Source organism: Barbus barbus (genome assembly GCF_936440315.1).
Source record: "Barbus barbus genome assembly, chromosome: 50".
Classification (NCBI taxonomy): Eukaryota; Metazoa; Chordata; class Actinopteri; order Cypriniformes; family Cyprinidae; genus Barbus; species Barbus barbus.
The window spans coordinates 1,143,778-1,150,225 of record NC_136728.1 but is presented as its reverse complement, the minus strand read 5'-3'; positions in this window follow the sequence as shown (position 1 = coordinate 1,150,225).

The following is a 6,448-nucleotide window of genomic DNA, read 5'->3' as shown; positions in this document are numbered from 1 at the left end:
GTTACATGTACATAAGCTTTACTGTTAAAATTGCAAAAAACTAATTTCTCTCACTGAGAAAGAAGCTTTTCAGCATCTGTGGCCTTTTTTTCTCTTCATTTGCACTAAACACAGCAAAAGTGTTCTTAGAAGGTCTAAACAAGTGATTCTGTCCCTTGAAGCTCTAAGATGACTTGCTCTGCCAAAAATCTCTAACTCATGAAAATTTGTATTCTGCATTGCAAATAACATTTCATTTCATGAGAACGAAACATCTCTCGTGTACTTAAGGTTTGCTGTTAAAATTGTAAAAAACAACTTTCTCTCACTGAGAAAGAAGCATTTCAGCATCTGTGGCCTTTTTTTCTTCATTTGCACTAAACCCAGCAAAAGTGTTCTTAGAAGCTCTGAACAAGTGATTCTGTCCATTGAAGCTCAAACATGACTTGCTCTGCAAAAAAACTCTAACTCATGAAAATCTGGCTTCTGCATTGCAAATAACATTTCATTTCATGAGAAAGAAAGAAACATGTTACATGTACTTATGCTTTACTGTTAAAATTGCAAAAAACTAATTTCTCTCACTGAGAAAGAAGCTTTTCAGCATCTGTGGCCTTTTTTTCTCTTCATTTGCACTAAACACAGCAAAAGTGTTCTTAGAAGGTCTAAACAAGTGATTCTGTCCCTTGAAGCTCTAAGATGACTTGCTCTGCAAAAAAACTCTAACTCATGAAAATCTGGCTTCTGCATTGCAAATAACATTTCATTTCATGAGAAAGAAACACGTTACATGTACATAAGCTTTACTGTTAAAATTGCAAAAAACTAATTTCTCTCACTGAGAAAGAAGCTTTTCAGCATCTGTGGCCTTTTTTTCTCTTCATTTGCACTAAACACAGCATTAGTGTTCTTAGAAGTTCTAAACAAGTGATTCCGTCCATTGAAGCTCTAAGATGACTTGCTCTGCAAAAAAACTATAACTCATGAAAATCTGTCTTCTGCTTTGCAAATAACATTTAATTTCATGAGAAATAAATATCTTTCATATCCTTAAACTTTACTGTTAAAATTGCAAAAAACAAATTTCACTGAGAAAGAAGCTTTTCAGCATCTGTGGCCTTTTTTTCTCTTCATTTGCGAACTTGCACAAAACACAGCATTAGTGTTCTTAGAAGGTCTAAACAAGTGATTCTGTCAATTGAAGCTCAAACATCACTTGCGCTGCAAAAAAACTCTAACTCATGAAAATCTGGCTTCTGCATTGCAAATAACATTTCATTTCATGAGAAAGAAACATGTTACATGTACATAAGCTTTACTGTTAAAATTGCAAAAAACTAATTTCTCTCACTGAGAAAGAAGCTTTTCAGCATCTGTGGCCTTTTTTTCTCTTCATTTGCACTAAACACAGCAAAAGTGTTCTTAGAAGGTCTAAACAAGTGATTCTGTCCCTTGAAGCTCTAAGATGACTTGCTCTGCCAAAAATCTCTAACTCATGAAAATTTGTATTCTGCATTGCAAATAACATTTCATTTCATGAGAACGAAACATCTCTCGTGTACTTAAGCTTTGCTGTTAAAATTGCAAAAAACTAATTTCACTGAGAAAGAAGCTTTTCAGCATCTGTGGCCTTTTTTTCTCTTCATTTGCGAAGTTGCACAAAACACAGCATTAGTGTTCTTAGAAGGTCTAAACAAGTGATTCTGTCCCTTGAAGCTCTAAGATGACTTGCTCTGCCAAAAATCTCTAACTCATGAAAATTTGTATTCTGCATTGCAAATAACATTTCATTTCATGAGAACGAAACATTTCTCGTGTACTTAAGCTTTGCTGTTAAAATTGTAAAAAACAACTTTCTCTCACTGAGAAAGAAGCTTTTCAGCATCTGTGGCCTTTTTTTCTTCATTTGCACTAAACCCAGCATTAGTGTTCTTAGAAGCTCTGAAGAAGAGATTCTGTCCATTGAAGCTCTAACATGACTTACTCTGCCAAAAATCTCTAACTCATGAAAATCTGGCTTCTGCATTACAAATAACATTTCATTTCATGAGAAAGAAAGAAACATGTTACATGTACTTATGCTTTACTGTTAAAATTGCAAAAAACTAATTTCTCTCACTGAGAAAGAAGCTTTTCAACATCTGTGGCCTTTTTTTCTCTTCATTTGCACTAAACACAGCATTAGTGTTCTTAGAAGCTCTGAAGAAGAGATTCTGTCCATTGAAGCTCTAACATGACTTACTCTGCCAAAAATCTCTAACTCATGAAAATCTGTATTCTGCATTGCAAATAACATTTCATTTCATGAGAAAGAAAGTAACATGTTACATGTACTTATGCTTTACTGTTAAAATTGCAAAAAACAAATTTCTCTCACTGAGAAAGAACCTTTTCAGCATCTGTGGCCTTTTTTCTCTTCATTTGCACTAAACACAGCATGAGTGTTCTTAGAAGGTCTAAACAAGTGATTCTGTCAATTGAAGCTCAAACATCACTTGCTCTGCAAAAAACTCTAACTCATGAAAATCTGTATTCTGCATTGCAAATAACATTTCATTTCATGAGAACGAAACATCTCTCGTGTACTTAAGGGTTGCTGTTAAAATTGTAAAAAACAACTTTCTCTCACTGAGAAAGAAGCATTTCAGCATCTGTGGCCTTTTTTTCTTCATTTGCACTAAACCCAGCAAAAGTGTTCTTAGAAGCTCTGAACAAGTGATTCTGTCCATTGAAGCTCAAACATCACTTGCGCTGCAAAAAAACTCTAACTCATGAAAATCTGGCTTCTGCATTGCAAATAACATTTCATTTCATGAGAAAGAAATGAAACGTACTTATGCTTTACTGTTAAAATTGCAAAAAACAAATTTCTCTCACTGAGAAAGAAGCTTTTCAGCATCTATGGCCTTTTTTCTCTTCATTTGCACTAAACACAGCATGAGTGTTCTTAGAAGGTCTAAACAAGTGATTCTGTCAATTGAAGCTCAAACAGCACTTGCTCTGCAAAAAACTCTAACTCATGAAAATCTGTATTCTGCATTGCAAATAACATTTCATTTCATGAGAACGAAACATCTCTCGTGTACTTAAGGTTTGCTGTTAAAATTGTAAAAAACAACTTTCTCTCACTGAGAAAGAAGCATTTCAGCATCTGTGGCCTTTTTTCTTCATTTGCACTAAACCCAGCAAAAGTGTTCTTAGAAGCTCTGAACAAGTGATTCTGTCCATTGAAGCTCAAACATGACTTGCTCTGCAAAAAAACTCTAACTCATGAAAATCTGGCTTCTGCATTGCAAAAAACATTTCATTTCATGAGAAAGAAACATGTTACATGTACATAAGCTTTACTGTTAAAATTGCAAAAAACTAATTTCTCTCACTGAGAAAGAAGCTTTTCAGCATCTGTGGCCTTTTTTTCTCTTCATTTGCACTAAACACAGCAAAAGTGTTCTTAGAAGGTCTAAACAAGTGATTCTGTCCCTTGAAGCTCTAAGATGACTTGCTCTGCAAAAAAACTCTAACTCATGAAAATCTGGCTTCTGCATTGCAAAAAACATTTCATTTCATGAGAAAGAAACACGTTACATGTACATAAGCTTTACTGTTAAAATTGCAAAAAACTAATTTCTCTCACTGAGAAAGAAGCTTTTCAGCATCTGTGGCCTTTTTTTCTCTTCATTTGCACTAAACACAGCATTAGTGTTCTTAGAAGTTCTAAACAAGTGATTCCGTCCATTGAAGCTCTAAGATGACTTGCTCTGCAAAAAAACTATAACTCATGAAAATCTGTCTTCTGCTTTGCAAATAACATTTAATTTCATGAGAAATAAATATCTTTCATATCCTTAAACTTTACTGTTAAAATTGCAAAAAACAAATTTCACTGAGAAAGAAGCTTTTCAGCATCTGTGGCCTTTTTTTCTCTTCATTTGCGAAGTTGCACAAAACACAGCATTAGTGTTCTTAGAAGGTCTAAACAAGTGATTCTGTCAATTGAAGCTCAAACATCACTTGCGCTGCAAAAAAACTCTAACTCATGAAAATCTGGCTTCTGCATTGCAAATAACATTTCATTTCATGAGAAAGAAAGTAACATGTTACATGTACTTATGCTTTACTGTTAAAATTGCAAAAAACAAATTTCTCTCACTGAGAAAGAAGCTTTTCAGCATCTGTGGCCTTTTTTTCTCTTCATTTGCGAAGTTGCACAAAATACAGCATTAGTGTTCTTAGAAGGTCTAAACAAGTGATTCTGTCAATTGAAGCTCAAACATCACTTGCGCTGCAAAAAAACTCTAACTCATGAAAATCTGGCTTCTGCATTGCAAATAACATTTCATTTCATGAGAAATGAAACATGTACTAATGCTTTACTGTTAAAATTGCAAAAAACAAATTTCTCTCACTGAGAAAGAAGCATTTCAGCATCTGTGGCCTTTTTCTTCATTTGCACTAAACCCAGCAAAAGTGTTCTTAGAAGCTCTGAACAAGTGATTCTGTCCATTGAAGCTCAAACATGACTTGCTCTGCAAAAAAACTCTAACTCATGAAAATCTGGCTTCTGCATTGCAAAAAACATTTCATTTCATGAGAAAGAAACATGTTACATGTACATAAGCTTTACTGTTAAAATTGCAAAAAACTAATTTCTCTCACTGAGAAAGAAGCTTTTCAGCATCTGTGGCCTTTTTTTCTCTTCATTTGCACTAAACACAGCAAAAGTGTTCTTAGAAGGTCTAAACAAGTGATTCTGTCCCTTGAAGCTCTAAGATGACTTGCTCTGCCAAAAATCTCTAACTCATGAAAATTTGTATTCTGCATTGCAAATAACATTTCATTTCATGAGAACGAAACATCTCTCGTGTACTTAAGGTTTGCTGTTAAAATTGTAAAAAACAACTTTCTCTCACTGAGAAAGAAGCATTTCAGCATCTGTGGCCTTTTTTTCTTCATTTGCACTAAACCCAGCATTAGTGTTCTTAGAAGCTCTGAACAAGTGATTCTGTACATTGAAACTCAAACATCACTTGCGCTGCAAAAAAACTCTAACTCATGAAAATCTGGCTTCTGCATTGCAAATAACATTTCATTTCATGAGAAAGAAATGAAACGTACTTATGCTTTACTGTTAAAATTGCAAAAAACAAATTTCTCTCACTGAGAAAGAAGCTTTTCAGCATCTATGGCCTTTTTTCTCTTCATTTGCACTAAACACAGCATGAGTGTTCTTAGAAGGTCTAAACAAGTGATTCTGTCAATTGAAGCTCAAACATCACTTGCTCTGCAAAAAACTCTAACTCATGAAAATCTGTATTCTGCATTGCAAATAACATTTCATTTCATGAGAACGAAACATCTCTCGTGTACTTAAGGTTTGCTGTTAAAATTGTAAAAAACAACTTTCTCTCACTGAGAAAGAAGCATTTCAGCATCTGTGGCCTTTTTTCTTCATTTGCACTAAACCCAGCAAAAGTGTTCTTAGAAGCTCTGAACAAGTGATTCTGTCCATTGAAGCTCAAACATGACTTGCTCTGCAAAAAAACTCTAACTCATGAAAATCTGGCTTCTGCATTGCAAAAAACATTTCATTTCATGAGAAAGAAACATGTTACATGTACATAAGCTTTACTGTTAAAATTGCAAAAAACTAATTTCTCTCACTGAGAAAGAAGCTTTTCAGCATCTGTGGCCTTTTTTTCTCTTCATTTGCACTAAACACAGCAAAAGTGTTCTTAGAAGGTCTAAACAAGTGATTCTGTCCCTTGAAGCTCTAAGATGACTTGCTCTGCCAAAAATCTCTAACTCATGAAAATTTGTATTCTGCATTGCAAATAACATTTCATTTCATGAGAACGAAACATCTCTCGTGTACTTAAGCTTTGCTGTTAAAATTGTAAAAAACAACTTTCTCTCACTGAGAAAGAAGCTTTTCAGCATCTGTGGCCTTTTTTTCTTCATTTGCACTAAACCCAGCATTAGTGTTCTTAGAAGCTCTGAACAAGTGATTCTGTCCATTGAAGCTCAAACATGACTTGCTCTGCAAAAAAACTCTAACTCATGAAAATCTGGCTTCTGCATTGCAAATAACATTTAATTTCATGAGAAATAAATATCTTTCATATCCTTAAACTTTACTGTTAAAATTGCAAAAAACAAATTTCACTGAGAAAGAAGCTTTTCAGCATCTGTGGCCTTTTTTTCTCTTCATTTGCGAAGTTGCACAAAACACAGCATTAGTGTTCTTAGAAGGTCTAAACAAGTGATTCTGTCAATTGAAGCTCAAACATCACTTGCGCTGCAAAAAAACTCTAACTCATGAAAATCTGGCTTCTGCATTGCAAATAACATTTCATTTCATGAGAAAGAAACATGTTACATGTACATAAGCTTTACTGTTAAAATTGCAAAAAACTAATTTCTCTCACTGAGAAAGAAGCTTTTCAGCATCTGTGGCCTTTTTTTCTCTTCA